At 42.7% G+C, this 21,437-nt stretch overlaps 1 protein-coding gene across 4 annotated transcripts in view; it reads left to right on the plus strand.

Annotated features, from left to right (window-relative positions):
• The window catches only part of CUL1 (cullin 1), a 120,809-nt gene that overhangs the window by 22,474 nt on the left and 76,898 nt on the right, over positions 1-21,437 (plus strand). The window contains exon 1 of one of the 4 annotated variants that reach the window (XM_039524356.1): positions 3,922-3,945. The exons of 1 other annotated variant lie outside the window; for it this stretch is intronic. The gene's annotated coding sequence lies outside the window, so the exon portion shown is untranslated. Of the gene's footprint in view, positions 1-3,921; positions 3,946-7,982; positions 8,005-8,360; positions 8,437-21,437 lie in introns of those variants that run through there. 2 more of the 4 variants (XM_039524357.1, XM_039524354.1) reach the window with 2 other exon arrangements.

Below are 21,437 nucleotides of genomic sequence, written 5' to 3' on the forward strand. Positions count from 1 at the left end.
TGAAAAAATATACTAGAATAGTATATTAGGATGTAATTAACAGTACAAGTAGTACTTTAGGTTTCTGTTATCTGGAATTGTCTGGAACGGATTTTTGAAAGAGACCTGTAGAAATCTTATGTCTCACTTTGTCACACATTGAATGCAGCTGCAGGATATCAGAATACTCTCATATAATCTTGTTGCTCAAAGACCATAAACACATTCTGAAGATTCTGCACTGTGTCCTCAGTCATGTCTTATTCACTGTCTGCCTTCTTCTCCTGATTTTCCCCTTGAACAGCAACATTAATCTCAGAATAATCTAAAATTTGGTATTAGGGATGGTTGCTGTCACACAGGAGCCATTGTTGGATATTCTCTTCATCCACTTCTTCAAAACCATGATGGTGATTTATAATTTCAATAATATCATTGTTTTCCTCTGGGTCTGTTTAAAAATCAAGGAAATGTGTGTCTTCAAGATCCGGCCACAGTTAATATCAGGCATGTTGAAATGTGATGTCTTTGACATCATTCCATGCCTTTGCAGAACCATAAATAGCATCTTTCAGAGTCAGTGACTTCCAAAAAAATAAACGTCATGTTGTTCAGTTAATAATTTTTTCCATAATATTTTTCTGTAATTTTTTTAAAAGTCTGAATTATAAATTGGTTTATTGGCTGCAAATTGAAGTCACATTTGGCAAGAGTATGGCAAAAATCTGGTTATCTATCATCAGTTGCTCTTCCTGAAGATGTGAGGGAGCACTGTCCATCAATATAATTGCTTTTTCGAGCAACTGTTATTTCTGTGGATGGTTGCATGAAATCAGTCTTAGAAAATATCCCTGTCCATCCATGCTGCCTTCTGGTGATAGTAATGAACTGCCAAATGCTGAACATCTGTGTCCTTGAATGACTGTGACCTTTTGACTTTGTCCATACAAGCCAATTGCAAACAATGCCTCCCACTTGCATTGGCACAGCACATGAAAGTGATCATTTTCGTGCCTGACATATATCCAGGCACAACTGAGTGCAACCTGGAAGACATTTCCAAAAAACACTTGTCTCATCAGCATTGCACACTTGATCTGGTAAAAAAAAAAAAAGTGCATTTCAATGCACAGATGGAATCTATCCTTGAAATTTTTGGATGCTGCACTCTCTGTGAAAAGCTTTTCTCCTCATATGCAAAGCACACACATTCCATGGCGTGATTTAAAATGCATTAGCCACCCTTGTCTTGCCACGAAAGGCTTGGTAATTGTGAGGCAAACTAGCAGCCAAACCAGGGCTGCTTGAGGCTAGCCTTACCACCCACTTCTTGTGCTTTCCTCGAGCAGGCCCTGCAAGGGAGTGCTCCCTGCTCACTCCACCAGACCTCAGAATTGGGCCTCTGCCCCACAAACCTCCCCTGCTGCCCCCTACGCACCACCTGAGCTGGCTGCATGACATGCAGCCAGTCTGCCTCCGAACTGCACCTAGGAAACAGCAATACATGCTTGTGCTCCTCACCCTTCACTTCTTCAGCCTCGTGTCTTGCCCCTACACCACGAGGCGGGACCTCCTACCACCCATCGAGGGTGAGGAAACCTGATGGGCCAGTCCATATTCCACCCTGGCCCCACAGCCCAATGGGGATATTAGTTGGCAGCTCCTTCACGGAACTGTGAACACAGGCATGTACCTGGCGCAGTTCACTACCTCCCCTGAGACCTGCCCCTTCCATGGTGAGAGGGTGATCTTGTGCACATCTACATTGAAATGCACTGGGATAAAGCCCCTTTTCTGGCTTCTCCAAAACCTTCTCCTTACGTTCTGGCGGACTTTTCCCTGCACCTCTTGATCTTGCACACCCCATCTGTGGCCCCACAATTGGCCATGAAGTCATGAGACCTCCTCGTCAACCTTCTCCTGGCTCTGGCCATGGTGGAGGAAGCTGGATGGAGAGGTGCTCTGCAACACTGGGGCCTACTTCTGATCCTCCCTTAAGTCACGTCTCTGGGCAGAGTTCCTTTGGATCAGTGGTCCCCAACCTTTTCGTCTGGTGGGCGCCAGACAAAGGACCGTGGCGGCCGTGGAGCATCCGCCGAAATGCCGCCGAATTTCTGCAGCGTTTCGGCGGTGACGCCTCTCGATGACGTCACTTGCTGCCGACAAATGACATCATCGAGAGGCATCGCCGCCAAAACGCTGCAGAAATTCAGTGGCATTTCAGCGGCCAGGACACGGGCGTATGGCACCCGCGGGCACCACATTGGGGACCCCTGCTTTGGACTGTGTACACTGGCTCCCCAGACACCTTTGAAGAGCAGTGGGTGCTGTCCAGGGTTCTCTGCTTGGTATCTCCCTCTGCATCCCTGCTTTTGAACCTGTGACCCTCACTCTTGTACCTGTTTTTTCATTTGTTGTCCTGTAATGGGTTCCCCCTGGGGTGCCACCTGCAACTTGGGTACCACTAAGCCCCCCTGATCCACCAGCCTTGGCTCCCTCTCACACTGTGGTTCTGTGATAAGTTACCAAGCTCTCCAAGCTTGCTCTTTCACCAGATTTCACACAGGTATGGACACACCGAGCTGCAGAATTTACAGGCTGCTGTGATCAGCTCTGCATGGGGAGGCTACAGTGAGGAACTGCCCAGCTGCTCAAGAGCACACCCCCCTCTGGAGTGTAAACCCAAAAGAATACTGTCTTGCACTGCACAGAAGTCTGTACAGCATAAGCTCATGAAATTCGCTCCTTCCCTCAATGTGGAGAGAGAATATACAACAGATTTTTGCCCCAAGTTATAAATCCCACACATTGGCTTGTGATTAAAGCAAAAGCAAATGTATTAACTACAAAAGATAGATTTTAAGTGATTATAAGGGCTAGCAAACAGATCGAAGCAGGTTACCTAACAAATAAACAAAAACACAATTTAAGCTTAATATACTAAAGAGATTGGATATGAGTAGCAAATTCTCACCCTAACTGATTATATAAGCTGGCTTCAGGCTCTTAAGGGACAAGCTTCACTTGATTACAGCTTGGAATCCCCAGGTATTCCTTTCACAGGCTAAAAATCCCTCTAGCCTGGATCCAGCACTCCCCCCAGTTCATTCCTTGTTCCTCAGGTATTTCCAGGAGTCTCTTTGGGTGGGGAGTCAGTGAACAACCTTGATGTCACTCCCCTGCCTTAAATAGCTTTTGCATATGGTGGGAACCCTTTGTCTCCAAGCTTTGTTCCCATGCCTTTCAGTGGAAAAACACTGGTATTCCAAGATGGAGTCCAGTACCAAGTGATCTGGTCACATGTCCCTGTAGTGTCATAACAACCATGACTCAGAGGCTGTTTGTAGGGTCCTCAGGAAGGCTCCTGGGTGGGAGATTAGCTTCTTCTAAGACCTATTGTTGTTCCTAATGGTCCATTGACTTGAATGGGCCGTTTCCGGCCAGCCATCTAGACTAACAGTCTCTTGTCTAGTGGGCATTCCCCAAGTGTAAACATATTTGTAATAGATACATAGACACTATTCCTAACTTCAGATACCAAAATGATACATGCATACAAATAGGATAATCATATTCAGTAAATCATAACCTTTACAATATTTCACATGACCTATCTTGTATAAAATACATTGTTGTTATGCCATAATCATATCATAATAATAATCTCTTTGAAGAATATGGGATGCAGTGTCACAGTTCCCTGTAATCTTTTTATGCCTGGGTCCTGTGGCTCCTCCCCTTAGGCTGGGTGTGGGGGTTTTCGATGTGGGCAGGCCTGTAACTGCCTATCCCCAGAGGCTCAATAGGTGCCCCTACAACAGAGCTGTGATGAGGCAGCACTCAGGCAGGAACCAACAACTCAGCTGCACTTAATCTTCCCACAGAGCCTGCAGTGACTCAGTCTTCAAGGATGGAGCAGCAGCCTATCCAGGAGTAGAGGCTGGGTCAGATAATCCTCAGGTTCAGGTACTTCCTCCAACCCCGGCAGAGCTGCAGATGAGTCTGTGCAACAGCACTACCCAGCCAGGAACCCTCTTGCAGCCTTGCAGTGGGCCAGACTCCCTACATGCCCAGCCTGCTCCTGATCTGGTTCCTACTCCAGCCTTGCCTGGGCTGTGTTCCAGTCTTGTCCTTGCCCAACCCTAACCTTGCTCCACTCTTGTTACTGGCCCGCTCCAGTCTTGCCTCTGCCTCCTGACCCTCTTGGACTATGACCACCAGGCTTCAACCTTTGCCCTGTATCTGGACTTCAGCTATGGTCCCTGTCTAGAGTAGCTCACAACTGAGAGCGGCAATCTCAGGTCAGACTGTCAGAAAACGGGGCAGACACCCCAAACGGGTGGTTTATTCTATAATTAGATTTCACATATGTGTACTCCTGGATCACTATACCAGTCTTACCATGGAGTCACAACAATCCGCTTAGGCTCTCCAGAGCATCTTGCCGCCCAGACAAAGTAAACTTTGTGGTGAAAAGTTATTAAAATCAAAAATCACCTCACATTATACTCACTATCCCAAAGGGTCAGTCACTTACCCCAGGTCAATGGATACTCATGACCATCTCACCAAAAACAATGCTAGCCGCCAATTTCTCTAGTAAACTAAAGGTTTATTAGCTAAGAAAAGGAAGAGAGTTATTGAGTGGTTTAGAGTAGGTAAAATACATTAACAGATGAGTCCAAGTTTGTAAGTCCAAAATGATAGCAAAGATGTAATAATTTCTTAGTTTTCCATAAGTCTCTTGGGGTTACCCCAAGTGACTTTGGGGATCTGTGTCTTGCATCTCGAATGCTCCCTGAAAGTGTCCAAACAACTCAGAGATACAAGATCATTCCCTGGATCCATTCTTATAGCTGTTTTCCCTGGAAAGCAATCTGGCAAGTTTTTTTCTGTCACAACATGGGCTTTTCCTTAGCATGCTTCTTCATTTACAGTTCCAAGGCTCCAATCCTGTTTGATGGGCAATCTAATTACAGAGATATACACAATGCATTTAGTCATAGCAATCCAAACAATTTTTCATTAGTTTGCATGAAGTTTACACATCAATTCTCACTAACAAACACTTTTGATCTAGGGTTAATTAAGTACAGGGATATACATAATGTAAGGCAATAGCAACCAATAGGTAAATTTAGTGTAAATGTAATTACTGGTTCATATGCCAGGTAAATGTAATGTGGTAACATCCCTCTTTGTTCTACTCTAACAAGTGAATTGGCCTATGGCTTTGATTTGAGCTGGTCTGCCAGCGTCATGCTGAGCTAGTCTGTCAGCGTCACAGTACTGATTTGGCTTGTTTATGGACTCTGATCACCTGGCTTCGGCCTGTATCTGGACTCTGGCTATAGTACTCAGTTTGGCTTGTCTCCAGACACTGATCTCGGTTCTGATACTGGCCTGTTCCCATATCTTTGTTCCAGCACTACCCTCAGCACAGTCCCAATCCAATGTCTGGTTTCTAGCTCCACTCCAACCACTAGGCATGACTACTGAGAGGCAGGGCCTGACAATAATGTTCATTTTTGCATGAAATTCCCTGCCTTTTTCTGCTATCATTGGTCCTGAAACCGGAATTCCTTCAGCATGTTTCTGTTTGAACCATGTATATGAAGAAACATCTACAGCCTCCAATGAAGATTTTTTTCAGGCTTCCTCTTTAGCACACCAAACATGCTGTCACCGTCAGGAATAAACTTACAGATCCATGACTTGCCCATGTTCAAGTCATACACAGTTTGCAAACCACAATTATACTCTAGTGAAAGTTTTTTTTTCCTTGCTGGGATGCCATGCTCAAATTTCTCTATGATCTCAAGTTTCTGTTGCAGGATTAAGAAACCTCTCTTTTTCTTTGTCGTGCTATAGGACTCAGAACCAGATGGTAATGGTTGTTTGTGCATGATAATACACGCTTTTTCCTTTCTTCTTTTTCACTCCTTGACAGATTTTTCTCCCCTCTTCTCTTATGCGTGGCCCCATCCTCTCCTTGGTTTAGCATTTGAAAACAATGCTGACTTTAATGGTATATGCATTTAATTAAATGTTATAATATTGCAAAATGAAGTTAAAACAAACCTTCAGAGATTTTATCATCATTGGCCTCATTTATTAATAATTGTTTCCCCACCTCATATTTGGTTTCCTCTTCCCTCTGATCGTCTTTGTCCTGACTAACAAGAAGACCAAGAAGGCTGCATGTTATTCATCAGGTGCATTAACTTCACCTCTAATACATAACTCCTGCTCTGGCAAATAGGAAGGGCTATGTCATGCCCAGGGATAGTGCTTGTAAAACAATTTTTCATGAGCAATCATAGTGCACATGATGCAATGCTCCACAGTTGGCAAATAGGGTCCATCACATCTACTGACCCTGCTTCCAAAGTGGTGCTTCCTGACTGCTATGCCAGCACTGTTTTCTTAGAGGAGCTGTCTCCATGTATTTGATTATGTTCACTTCAGTGGATGGTTCTGGAGAAGATTTTATTGTATAAGGAAATAATTATTTGAAGAAGTTGTGTGGACAACAGCTATTTGTGGGGTATTTTTAACGGCCAAATTTTGAAAATGGTGCACAGCCTGTGGTGCCTAAGTGTGAGCTGATAATTTCAGGGTGTAAAGGAATATTCTCCCCGAGCCTGGTTCTCTACTGTTTGTGCAACTTGTACCCATAGTATACTCTGAGTGTTGCACTCCTTGGGCCAGTTTCTGATGTCCTTTATACTGGTGTAAAAGCAGAGTAACACCATTGACTTCAATGCAGTTACTCCAGATTTCCTTTGGTATAACTACGATCAGAATCTGGCCCTCCATCTGCAGAGAAAGGCCAGTGGATCTGTTTCTGCACTATTTGTAATGATGGGGTGCAGAGAGAGTCCTGCCACAGCAAAATTCTCAAGTGTAAGGGTCCCTAAATCCCATCCCCTCTCCTTTTTCAGTGGGAAACCTCTTTAATAGTGAGTAACAGACACCAGTTTAGGACAGACAGTGAAGATATAGCCAACTGAATGGCAGGGGCACTAGAACTAGTCAGTATATTATCTAAACTGCTGCTTTGTCAGGATGCTCTCAGTTTTGCAAGATATGCCCTACAGTCTTTAGTAACTTCAGAGGGGTTGTCTTGTGAAAGGCAGCACTTCCACCAGAACAATGCCATCATTGCCACGTGAGGGTATCGCTTATAGGGAGCAAATGGCAACTACTGAATTAAGTCTCCGCTTCAAACACTGCTCAGGTTCAACTCAGCTTAACTTGCAATAACTGAAAATGTTACAAGCAGCTCAATGTCATATAGCAGCACCAGGCCTTCAATGTCTCCTTCTATAATTCCTGTCTGCTATGACTTCTGCCTACCCAGTGAGGCAATACATTACCCTAACATCATCACATCCTCTAGCTCTCATTTAAATATCTGTAAATAAAAAAAATAAATGGGCCTGACGCTTCAACACTTGCCCCAGTCAACAGAACAGGGCTGAGTCTCACTCAAACGAGACCTCTTTCAGTCAAACTGTGGCCACTACTGGAGTTGTGCCACTTCAGCACAAGTTGTCCGAATTAACAAAAAACAAGTTTGAGTTATAGCCATCCCTCCAATTTCTGTGACGTTGTGTCAAGTATCAGAGGGGTAGCCATGTTAGTCTGGATCTGTAAAAGCAGCAAAGAGTCCTGTGGCACCTTATAGACTAACAGATGTATTGAAGCATGAGCTTTCGTAGATGAATACCCACTTCGTCGGATGCATGTGACTTTGAGGGCACTTGATCTTCCCCACGAGATATACCACTACATTGTGATATGTTGATATCAAATGTAATATTACATCCATCCTCCAAGGGAGGGCAACAGAGGGCTCAATGACCAACGTGACTGGCATAAATAAAAGTATATTAACTTGGCAAGGGTTTTAGCTAGCCCTCCCCGCCCTTCCTCTCTAATACCGGCTGTGGGAGGGTTCAGTCTTCCATTCTCTCTGGCGCTGAGTGCGGGGTGTGTGTGTGTGCGCGCAGTTGCTGAAGGGTTAGTTAGCGCCCCCTCTTTCTCCATCCTAGTGTGACGGGGAGGCGAGCTCCCCAAGTGTCGCTAGGTCACTCAACCTCATTTCTCTCCCTGGGAATGAGCGGGTGGTGTTGGCAGGTGGGTGCTGGGGAATCAGCCTGGTCTGGAGCTGGGTGCCCCCCCCCCCGCTCTGCTACTGGGGAGACCCCGGCGCTGGAGCGAGCGAGCGCCGCTTGCCCCGCGTGCGGCCAGGCCCCGGCGCTCTCTCCCCGCGGGCTGGCGGGTGGCAGCCGGGGCGGGGCGCGCTGTGCGGCGGGGGCGGTGCTCGCTGCTCCTCCTCTGGGGCCGCGCGGGGCGGGAGGGAGGCGGCGGCGGATCCGGGGCCTGGCGGAGGCGGAAGGGGCGGGCGGACGCGGCGCGGCCGGGCCTGACTCTGCGGGACGCGCGATGCTGGTGAGTGCCGAGGCCTCGGCGGCGCCGCGGTGTCGCAGTGAGGCCGGCGGCGGCGGGACGGGCGCGGGGAGGCGGCGGGAGCGGGACGGGCGGCGGGGCCTGGCTCGGAGTCGCTCCGCAGCCGCCGCGCAGGGGAGGCCCGGCCGCCGCCGCTGCTCGTTCTTCCCTTCGGGCGCGTTTATGCCCTGGCCCGCCAGCCCCGGGGTGGGGCCGAGCCCGGCCGGGGATCCGGCCCCTCTGCCCCCGGCTCGGCCTCTAGTGAGAGGCCTCGAACTACGCACTGGAAATGCCTTTCCCGGTACCGCCCCGGAGCCTCCCCCCTCCTGTCCCAGTGTCGCCCCAAGGGGCAGCCCCCCGCCAGCGCCCCAGTGTCGCCCCAGGAGCCTTCCGCGCAAGGGGGCAGCCCCCACCATGCCTCAGTATTGCTCCTGGAGCCCCCCTCCTCCCCAAGGGGCAGCCTCAGTGGCTGGCCCTCTCACCCCCTGTGGCCAGCCCCTCTCGTTCCCAATATTATCCCAGTCACTCCAGAATATTCTCTTCCACAGCCCCTCACCGCCAGACTGCTGCATCATCTCAGTTATCCCTGACCCCATATCATCCCAGTTCCCTCCAACCTCCTCCCACTCTTTAAGACTGTGCAACTAACTACTCTCCAAAGCCCCCTACTCTCCCTTCATCCTCAGTGACTTTCCCTGTAACCCTCTTCTGCCCCTACCCAATGACTATCTCCATAGTTCTCAGTGTTCCTCAACTAAATCCTTATAATTGTCCAGTTAATATTCTGCCACCCACTAACAGCTCTGTAACAAAGCCTTACAGTGATCTGTTTTCCTTTAACTGGGATCCTTTCACCCTCCCCTTAATCGTTCTTTGTCCCTCAGTGTGGAGGATTCATCCACCATAATTATTCCCCTGCTGTAATTCTTTCTCCAAAAAACTATTTCCCGCACTGTGATTTTTACCCCCGCTGATCTTATTTACTTGTCCTCAAATCTTTCCCTAAGATCCCTCATCATCTTCGCATTACACTTCTTCCTTCCTTTCTGTGAACCCACATACTGTCTCCACTACTTTGTACTTATATGCTCTTGCTGTGCCATTTTTTTCTTTTTTTGGGATGGGGTTGCGCCAGTTGGCTTAATTTTTGCACATCTTTTCCTATCCAGGCTGTGCGCACAGATTTCCCTATCTCTACTAATTTGTCTCAATTATGTTTTTAGTTCTCTGGGAATAACAGCTAACCAGTTTAACACCCCCCACCCCGAATCAATGTTGCTTTATTTACTGCATGTATAACTTTTATCTTTTTGTCTCACTTTTTATCTGGGGATAATTACCTGGTCCATCAGGTGCTTTAGTAAAACCTGCTATTTTGGAGAAGTTGGGGGAGAGACTAGTGAGGGTATAGGGAATTAGCTTAAAGTACAACTCAGAAATTGTTTCCACTACAGTATTGTGAATTGGTGATTTTCAGGAGGCGGGGAGGGATGTTTGGGAGGTAACACTGTTTGGAATCTTTTCAAAAGCAGAAGTGTAGTAAATTGGCCCACTTTCACCACCTGCAGCCCTGGGCACTTATTGTAGAGGTTTGCACTGGCAGATGAATTGACCTGATATGACCCTCTTAAAAATTGGTCGCTTCCCTCTCTGATTTTTGTGGTTCAGAAGATTCATAGATTATGAGGCCAGAAGGGACCACTGTGATCACATAGTCTGACCTTTATTATATAGAATTTCCTGAAATAATTCCTGTTTAGACTAGAGAATATCTTCTAGAAAAACATCCAAACTTGATTTAAAAATGGTCAGTTGTTCCTCCTTGTAGTTGACCTATCCTTGCGCCTCTTGTCACAGTTATATCTGTTGCCTAATCTGTTAATGTTGATTGCTTTATCCTTGTAATTTGAATATTGCAGTCAGAATTAAGTGCCATGCATAATTAGAATACTGTGTTTGTCACATTGGTTTGAACCTGTTTTATAGTTTGTGTCTATAAGTTTGCTGTTGTCTGCCTCAGACAGTTGCACCGGTTTCAATTAAATCTTCATAAAAGAAATTAGCTAACTTTATGCAAACCCCCGTGTGGACACTTATTTTGGTTTGTGTGTGTCTTACTTGGGTTTATCTTAAGTTGATTCCTATAGAATTTTGCTGTTTTTTATAATATTTTCAAGGAGATATTTAATACTCTGTTCTATTAAATACACCTCTACCTCGATATAACGCTGTCCTTGGGAGCCAAAAAATCTTACCGCGTTATAGGTGAAACCGTGTTATATTGAACTTGCTTTGATCCCCTGGAGTGCGCAGCCCCCCCCCCCCCCCCCGAGCACTGCTTTACCACATTATATCCAAATTCATGTTATATCGGGTGGCGTTATATCGAGGTAGCAGTGTATTGTTCATCAATTACATTTCTCTGGTGCTGGATTGTTAGTTTGAGTACATAGAAAGGCCCACTTTACTAAATCAGGCCTTGTTTACACTATCGGGGTAAGTCAACTTAAGTTATGCTATTCCAGCTATGTGAATAATGTAGTTGGAGTCAATGTAGCTTAGGTCAACTTACTTCGGTGTCTACATTGTGCAGTGTCGACGGGAGACGCTGTCCCATCACGTTACCTTACTTTCTTATTCTGGTGGAGTACTGGAGTCCACTGGAGAGTGCTCTGCAGTTGATTTAGCAGGACTTTACTAGACCCGCTAAATTGACCCCCGCTGCATCGATTGCAGCAGCATCTATCCCCGGTAAGTGTAGACATGGCCTCAGGAATTATTCATTGGTGACAGTGGTTACCAGCATAGGGTTAAATTACTTTCAGTGCCAGCAGAGAGAACTGCTAGTGGACAAAATGGTTTTTAACATGATTCCTTTATACTTTTTGTAATGCTACTGAAAATAGTTTTGTTCCAGGAGCACCAGTAATTAAATCACTTTCAACACGGGTTTTGCGAATGCATGGTGGGGGAAGTGGAGACATACCCATTGCTGAAAACAATTGCCAAGGGCAAGCCTACACTACAGCTGGGATCAATGCTCTGGGATTGATTCACCGGCGGTTGATTTAGCAGGTCTAGTCAAGACCTGCCAGACCAATTGCAGATTGCTCTCCAGTCAACCCCTGTACTCTACCCCTGACAAGAAGAGTAAGGTAAGTCGATGGGAGAACTCCCATCGCCCCCCCGCCGTCCCTCCCCCGTGGTGTACACCCCATGGTAACTCGACCTAAGGTACGTCAACTCCAGTTATTCACATAGCTGGAGTTGTGAAGCATAGGTTGACTTACTGTGATAGACAGCTTAACAAAGGGTCATTTTCCTATTGCAGATAGATATAAAGGCTATGTTATGCAACAACTTTCCCATGGTTTTATAGCCAGTTGTTGACACAATCATGTTAATGGTCTTACAAATAAAAGTTCAGTTTTGTCTGTAGAGCTTTGCTCTATCACAGCTGTGATTGAGAGTCTGTATTTACCATAATGTATAAACTTGTTTCTATCCATGCATTCTAGGAAAAATCTGGGGACCTGTGATGTCTTGGCAGGGGGCACAGGGTTTGGAGGACATACACACAGAACAATATCAGCAGCATATAGGGTAGTGTATCTTTATGGTTTTCTGCTGCATGTAGCAGTGAGGAAGGACACCCCATGAAACCAGTAATAAACTTAGTTATGGGGGTCCTGACTGCACTGTAAAAATGTGTAAGCCAGTTTCAGAAAGACAACCTTGTGCCAGCCTAGGGCTGTGGCAGGGGCAAAACACTGTTAGTTGCCACAGTTACTGAATTTTAAAGATGAGGTAAATTGAAGCAAATGGTGATTTGAGCCAGCCCTGCCAATAACTAATTGCAAGCTTTGCTAAAAGTTGTAGTCTCGTGTTATATAGGGATTGTATAGGATGTATTTTTAATCAGCCACAGTGACTGCTATGTTTTTTGCATTTATTACAAGAGAACTTCTAATGAAGGCAAGAAAGAAAAGGAAATAGCTTAAGAAATGAGAGAGAAAGCTATTGAGTTTGTCTACACTAGCATTTTTTGTCAGATGTTTCACTATGATTGTTGCATCTCCATTGGGAGAACTAATGTAGATTGGCTACTGATGTGTTTACTGCGGTGCAGCCTAGATTTGCTGTGAGGAGCATTAAATTACATGGAGGTGAAACTGCCAAGGTCAGTCTGCACCAGGGCTCCCACTGGTGGAGCTACAATGGCACTAGTACAGAAGTGAGACAACATATCTGTATCAGGCTTTTCGTAATACCATTTAATGTAGCATTATAATATGTCTGGACTATCTCCGGCACTGGTGTGTGTGGGGGGCAATATTGTTTCATAAGATGGTCAAATTCTTTGCCATATTTTTCTTTCTTTAAAAAAAAAATAGAATGGTCAGCTTGTCAGTGTTTTAGAAACACAATTTTATTTGTCTTCTACAAACATTTTTAAAAAATCCAAAGAAGCTGCATTATAAATTTCATTTAGATTCTACACTGTATTTTTAGTATAATACATTCTGCATCTATAGTGTGTTCTATTTGAGAATCTTGAAGGGTTTACAAACCTGAATTACTATACCTTTGAGGTTAGGAAAATATTAACCCTATTTTACAGATTAGGTAACTGTGGCATAGGAAGTTTGTGGCAGAGCCATGGATCTCTTGGATCTGTCAGTACCTAGTATTGTACCTCAACCTCAGCACCATCCTTCTTTTCTCAAGTTAGCAACATAATTCTTATTTGTTATTTTCAGAACCTGGGACAGAATTGCATTACTTTCCCCATCTCCCTCATCTTCCCTTTTGATTATTCTGCTTTTGGAAGGATTGTCAGAGTCAGAAGGTTCACTGTTAGATGGTCATGTGGGATCGGTGTAGCCTGGTGACACTTTTAAATCTCATACTAAAAGTAAAGGATTGAAACATATTTAATCTTAATATCTTCCCAGTTGTACATTTTATTCCAAGATTAATTGAAAACATCACTCTTGGATCTGCTTTTTAATTAAACATATGTACACCTGCAGTAGTAATGGTTTATACAGTGCTACTTGTCCTTGTGTCAAAGTTGCTGTCATTAACACTACCTTAGTGTGTGAGAAATTCAAGTTGAAATAACTGACCTCACTTTCATACAAAGTGAGGGGCATGGTGAGCAATAGACTGCTATTGGATTTGGGGAATTATGGGAGGCTTCTTCCTCTGGCCTGCTGCTACCATTTTTCTAGAGAGAGTGGGAAGAGGTGCTCATTCTCTCTTTCCTTCTATAGTTATTAGGGCTGTTGATACTGTTGCAACTAGGGAGGCACAGCAGCCACAAAAATATATTTGCACGTGGCATGTCTAGATTTTTATATCTCGGTTTTAGGAAGGCATTTGACAAAGTCCCACATGATATTCTCATAAGCAAACTAGGAAAATGTGGTGTAGATGAAATTACTCTAAAATAGCTGCACAACTGGTTGAAAGACTATACTCAAAGAGTAGTTCAATGATTTTCTGCAGGGGTCAGTCCTGGATCTTGTACTGTTAAATATTTTCATTATTATCTTGGATAATGGAGTGGAGAGTGTGCTTTAAAATTTGCAGATGTCCCCAAACTGGACAGGATTACAGGTGCTATGGATTAGATTCAGAATGACCTTGATGAATTGGAGAATTGGTCTGAATTCAACAAGATGAAATTCATTAAAGACAAGTGCGAAGTACTTAAGTTAGCACATGCCTACACTTAAAGCGCTACAGTGGCATAGTTCCAGTGTAGCAGTTGTGGTGCTGTAATAGTTTAAGTGTAGATGCTGCCCACACTGAAGGGTGGGGTTCTCCCACTAGTATAGGTAATCTATATCCCTCAGGCCTGTCTAACTGGGGAGAGATTGATCTAAATTACGCAACTTCAGCTACGTGGATAATGTAGCTGAAGTCGATGGACTTATATCGACTTACCGTGGTGTCTTCACCGCGGTGAGTCAACTGCTGCCACTCCCCCATCAACTCTGCCTACGCCTCTTGCCGAGCTGGAGTACAGAAGTTGATGGGAGAGCACTCGGGGATCGATTTATCACGTCTAGACTAGACACAATAAATCAGTCCCTGCTGGATCGATCGCTGCCCGCCGATCTGGCTGGTAGTGAAGACATATCCTAAGAGGAGATAGCAAGGTTGATGGAAGAATTCTTCTGTCTCCCCCATATTGGGCATTAGGTCAGCGTAGATACATCTCTCAGGGGTTTGGATTTCTCACATCCCTTGGAGATGTAGGTATGATGATCTAAGTTCCCAGTGCCCTTAGGAAACAAAAATTAAATGCACAATACACAATTGGGAATAACTGGCTAGATGGTAATATTGCTGAAAAGGAACTTGGAGTTATAGTGGATCACAAAATGAATATGAGTCAGCAGTGTGGTGGAGATGCAAAAAATACACTCCAGAACGAAAACCCTTAACACTAGCAAGATAATTGTCCTGCTCTACTTGGCATTAGGGTTGTCTCAGCTGGAGTCTGTGTTCTGTTCTGGGCGCCACACTTTAGGAAAGAGGTGGACAAATTGGAGAGAGTCCAGAGGAGAGGAACAAAAATGGTAAAATATTTAAAAAACCTGACCTCTGAGGAAAGATTAAAAAAAACTAGGCATGTTTAATCTTGAGAAAAGATGACTGTGGATTATCCTGATAAGTTTTCAAATACGTTAAGGGCTAGTATGAAGAAGATGGTGATCAGTTGTTCTTTGTTCACGGAAGATAGGACAAGAAGTAATGGGTTTTAGTGTGCAGCAAGGGAGATTTAGGTTAGACACTAGGAAAAACTTTCCAACTATAAGGGTAGTTAATCTCTGAAATAGGCTTCCAAGGGAGGTTGTGAAATCCCCATCATTGGAAGTATTTAAAAACATTGTTGGGCAAACACCTGTCAGTGGTGGTCTAGGTTTACTTGGTCCTACCACAGTGCAGGGTGCTGGACTTGGTAATGACTCAAGGTCCTTCCAGCCCTACATTTCTATCATTCTGTGTGTTGCTGCTTCTGGTTCCAGTCTCTGTTGCTGATATAGAAACTCCCAGCAGGGGTCAGAGTGACTTCCTAGAAAGTGAGAGGAGCAGGGGAATAATAACTCATACTCAGAGGAATTCTTATCTATAAAATTTACAAGATGAAACTATACTGAAATGAGACTAAATAATGCTAAAGGTCAATTTCAGCTATAAATCAGGAAAATGTAGGGAAGCAGGTTGAACTAAAGGACAGAATTTCAGCCTTAACGGAACTCAAATTATCTTATTTGTGAGTTTAAGTTGCTTCTGGTATATTTCGGTGTAAAATGTATTATTTCATCTTGTGTTTTTATGATGAAATAAGGTCTTCAGTAATGTTAATAGAATTTAGTATTAGGGCTACACTTCTGTGCTTAATTCACTGTGTTTTGCTTGGCTATTTAAATTTAGTGTGTAAATTCATGAACAGTTCTGTGGTCTCATGACAATGGAGAATATCTGCTGAAGGAAAGTGCAGAGGTTTGAGTTAAGGAGAAATTGACCTGAGGTTTGGGGTATAGTTGGTTTGGGAATTGTATGGTTTGCCTCCCTGTGTTCTAAAAGTTCCTATGTTGCTGCTCTTGAACTTAGTACTTTCTGATTGGCGCCAGCAGGAGCAGCAAATTGAAATTGTAATTCTGCACAGTTTTGTACAGCTGGGAAAGTGCTGTGGGATGGAGCTGCAGCATAGATGTGGTTCCCTTAGAGAGGAGAAGACATTGGGTGAGATTAGACATGCAAACCGAGAGAGAGATGTGCAAACCAAATGTGTTAGTAGCAGCTCTGCTCATCCATTGTTCTTTTGTAGCTCATCAAAGTATAATACAAAGCTTAGTCCCTTGCTGCTTCTGTTAGCACAGGTTCGATATGCTGTTAAGGAAGCCTATTTAACTTCTGAAGTAAGCATGTTCCTCATTTTCTGTTAAGTAACTACCTCAGAGGAGCTGAAGGAGCTTTGGAGGAAGTCATGTTCCATATTTACCAAAAGGGAGGTGGTTGTGATGCATGAATTTTGGAGAAAAGACTGTGGGGTAGGGAGAGAGGGAGACTGAGAAGGGGGAAGGATTTTTGGAAGATCCCTGAAACACAAAGGTTTTGAAAAGAAGCAAAAATGAAGGAGAGAAGTGATGAAAGAGGAGAGAAGGGATGCATCCAATTAAGGAAAAGGATAACCAATTTCTGCAAAAACTAAATAATAAGTTGTCTGGCTTTTTAAAGAGAAACTCAGAAATAATCCCTTTATCCTCCAAAAAGCAATTCCTCTCCTCTGTAATCTGAAACCATTTGGGGGGAGATCTTGAAACACATTCAAACAAAATTAAACACCTGAAACTTCTTTGAGAATAAAAAGTTCATAGTTCAGGATTCCATGGTGCTGATGGAGTTGCTAGTAATGATACATTTCTTAGCCTGCTTTATGTGCTAGTGATGTCATCATACACATACGCAACAATATGTGAGCTGAAGGCAAAAAACAGGGCAACTGTTCAACTTCTTAATTCAAAATATTCACAATTTTAAATATTTTCTCCACACAAATTACTCTTTATTACAAGCATGTTCCCAAATTTCTTTGTTTTCCTTGAAAGTATACCCTTCCTAAAATCCCTTTACTAATATAACTAGTGCAATGCAAAAACGAACCTGTTTAAGTAAATCAAGTGAAAAAATCAGTTCTGGTGCAAGCTTAACTTTGTAACTTTGACACAAGCAAGGTTTAAGGGTGTCGACATTGAGGGTTTGCTTTGGTTTTACTAGATTAATTAATAAACTTTTTTAGTTAAACCGATGCACTGTTTTGTATAGACAAAGTGTAGCAGCAGTTAGCTGTTGTAATTGTTGGAAAGCAAAGATTAATTTAAAAATAAGAATTGTTGGGAATAGTCATCTGATCTTTTATAGAACAGAACAAATGATATTTTTAAGAGGTATAAGTTCTGAGTAATGCAGAAAGTTAAATTTTGGTTTATTATAATTAAGCTATTTGGTTTAACCAGGAGGAAAAAAATCTCATGAATCAGTAACTTTTTTAGTGGGTTTTTCTGTTTGCTGGAAGAGTAGGATTATATGCCTGGTCTGTATTTATGCACCTGGTAGCTGTTGTCTTTTAGGCATCAAGAGTTAAGGTAGTTAGTGGTACTGTGTGGAATTAAAAATGGTGTAGTGTTGCTCCATGGTATTATTTTAAATTGCCAATAAATGTCATTGTGTTTGGCATATGTCTAAAACTGGAAGCAGTACAGTCAAATTGACAGTCAAATATAGAACTTAAAATATAAGCTTATTTTTAAAAAACTGGAGTAACAAGGAAAGTTAGTCCAGGAGTGATCATTTTTTATTTATAGGAAGTTAATTAACTATAATAATCCTGTAAAACATACTTCATTTCCAAACATAGCATCACTAATTTCTTTTGGTGATCTGCATTAGCTTTATACTAGTTGTAATGCCAGTGTTTTTATCACCTGTGAATGAAATGTTGGTTGAGTACATAGGAGGAGGAAGCACTTCAGGATTTAATAATATATTTGGACATCTAGAAACTTCAGACTGCTTGCAAGACAAATCCATGTACTATTATCTTTATATTTATAAGCTGAATAGGCAGTCTATGTGGCCGATGTGCCTTGATCAGCTGAGGTCCTGCGAAATTTAACAAGGTGGAAGAAGCTGTAAAATTAGTGAGCTCATGAGAACAAGATTGGGGCCAGAACTGAATGGCAGTGATTAAAATTTCATCGTTTTTAAGGAACTGATAAAAGTTAGAGTTTACCTAACCTTAAGGTGACAATAAGATGAAGAATAGGGTGCCTATATAAAGAATGTTAATTACAGTTAAAAATTCAAGTGTGTAGCTAAAACATCATATGAAATCATACTTTGTGGTAAGCGAAATTCTCTAAAATGGAGTGGGCAGTGCTCTGGGTTTAGGGAAAAGCAGATTGTGCTTTAGTTTCTAATTTTGCTGAGGTTTTTCACATACAGTGGTAGCTATAGTGAAATGTCAGGCCACGCTAAAATGGTATTTTGCTCTATAGAGATCTGTGGGATCATAGTATTCCAATTTATTAAATGCATTTTAAATAGACGTTTTGAGATTTATCGGAAAAAAAGTTACTTATCTTCAAAAAAAGCGGGGGAAAAGTTTCAGGAAGGCAAGCACCCTTAACAGAATTTTTGACTCTAGGGGCAGTGAAGTCTCTGAACTGCCCAAATCGGTATTTCTGGGTTTCCATGATGCTGCTGCCCTTCTTGCTAAATTGCATTGTCTTGACTCACTTAAAAAAAAAAATTGTTTGCCTTTTTTCCTGCTCTGCTATCTTATTGCTATATCTTTGTCATTTGTTGGCTGTGTCCTCCCTCACCTTCCTTTGCTGCATCTCCGTGGCCAGTTCAACAGCAAGCCTTGGTCTTGCAGCAAGCCTTCTGGACAGTATATCTGCTATCTTTGTTCAGCTTATTCAGTTTTTGATTTAGACTTTATGCTAGGTTTGAATGAAATAGGTCTGCAAGTCCTTCTGACCACCGTAGCTTTTCTTCTTTCTCTCATGCTCACTCTTTGGCTTGACCTGCAATGCACATATGCTCTCTTCTCCCAAAGCACCTCATTCTTCTTTAAATGTAAAAGCTAGACATGGTAGGCAAAAAAGTGCAAAGCTAACCCCTACAGGCTCAGTTAAAAGCATCCTGTGATTTGTAACATATGTCAGACATAGGAAGAACCAAGGTCTTGAATTAAAGGGACAGATTAACTTGAAAATCAGATTTGTCTGAAAATGTTCTGCCTTCTGTTGCTACAAATACCGTCTAAAATTACTAAAAGTAAAGAGATGACACTTTTTTCTTTTGAAATTTTGCTTTGGTCAGGTCTACACTAAAAATGTTTGCCCTTCAGAAAGGTTAGGCGTGTGCGCGCGCGCTCTCTCTCTCTCTCTCTCTCTCTTTAACATTTTTATCAGTGACCTACAGAAAACTTAAAATCATCACTGATAGTTTTCAGGTGACACAAAAATTTATAAATGATGTAGAGGATAGGTCAATGATGTAGATTGCTTGGTAGCCTGGGCACAAGCAAACTGTGTTGTAATACAGCTAAATGTAAATCTATACATCTAGGAAAAAAGAATATAGGCCATACTTACAGGATGTGGGTGAACTCTATTCTGGGAAGCAGTGACTTTGAAAAAGATTTGGGGGTCATGGTGGATAATCATCTGAATATGAGCTCCCAGTGTGAAGCTAAGGCCAAAAGAGCTAATGCGAACATTGGATGTGTAAGCAGGGGACTTTCAAGTAGGAGAAGAAGTTATTTAAGTGGCTCTCAACTTTTTCAGACTACGGAAGTACCCCTTTCAGACAAACCCCTGATTTGTCTTGCATACCCCCAAATTTCACCTCACTTAAAAACTAGTTGTTTACATAATCAAACATAAAAATACAAAAGTGTCACAGCACATATTACTGAAAAATTGCTTACTTTCTCATTTTTACAACATATAAAATAAATCAATTGGAATATAAATATTGTACTTCTGTTTCAGTGGGTAGTATATAGAGCAGTATAAACAAGTTATTGTCTGTATGAAATTTTAGTTTGTACTGACTTTGCTAGTGTTGTAAAACTGGGCAAATATCTAAATGCACCCCTTGGAAGACCTCTGCATATCCTTAGGGGTACATTTACCCCTGGTTGAGAACCACTGAGTTATTTTACCGTTATTTGGCATTGGTATGACTGCTGCTGGAATACTTTGTCCAGTTCTGGTTCCCAGAATTCAAGAAGGATGTTGATAAATTGGAGAGGGTTCACAGAAGAACTACAAGAATGATTAAATTATTAGAAAACATGTCTTGTAGTGATAAGCTAAATTGTTTGAGTTCTTTGAGTCTAACAAAGAGAAGGCTAAGGGGTGACTTGATTACAGTCTATATGTGGGGAATAAATATTTAATAATGATCTCTTCAATCTATCGGAAAGGTGTAAAATGATCCAATGGCTGGAATTTGAAGCTGGACAAATTCAGGCTGGAAATAAAATATAAATACCTAGTGGTGAGAGTAATTACCCATTGGAACAATTTATCAAGGGCCATATTTGTTTCTTCAACACTGACAATTTTAAAATTGAGATTGGATTTTTGTTGTTGTTAAAGATATGTTCTAGGAATTATTTTGGAGAAGTTCTGTGGCCTTTATTATATAGGAGGTCAGATTAGATCACAATGATGCTTTCTGGCATTGGAATCTATGAATCCTCCTCACCCCTGTAGGTGTGTGGAGGAGTCCTCTTGTTGGTGGCCCAATCTGAGTGGGTTTTCCCTGAGCAGGGAGCTGTAGGGTGTCGCCACCGCCAGCAGCTAGGGGAGAGAAGCCCTGATATACTCCATCACAGAGGAAAATAGTGCCCAGAATTTTATGCCATCAAATTTGTGATACAAAAATTGTAGAGGCCAGGCTTTCAATATCTGGCCCGTAATATTCTTATGCGGAGGAAAAAAAAAATCTGTGCAGAACTTCTTTATATGGAAAATTATACTTGGATTGTTTTTAAATGATAATCTTACATCACTTTTCTTTCATGTTAATGATTACAATTGAACAAACTTGCAAAGGTGTTACCCTTCCGTAAAATAGCGTTAGATATGTGCAGCAGGGGCATAGTATTATTTCTGAACTCTTTACTGTACATTCATGCATATATTGCCAAACGTCTACTGTTGCACCCTTAATGGCATTTATATAGCTTCGTAAGAAAGTTTTATGGTGTGCACATGTACATTTATGTTGCACATACTGAAATCTGAGGGGAATCATGCTGCCCATCTTTGGTGAGCGGAGGTGAAGGATAGTGAACTGGTTTTATACGCTTCGAACTGTCTGCTTCATACTAAGTCTATTACTGAGAAGACAAAGTCTGCTTTATATGCAACAGATGCCAAGAAAAGGGTTTCTTTTATATGCCCAGA

The sequence above is a fragment of the Mauremys reevesii genome, linkage group 2 (genome assembly GCF_016161935.1).
Source record: "Mauremys reevesii isolate NIE-2019 linkage group 2, ASM1616193v1, whole genome shotgun sequence".
Lineage (NCBI taxonomy): Eukaryota > Metazoa > Chordata > Testudines > Geoemydidae > Mauremys > Mauremys reevesii.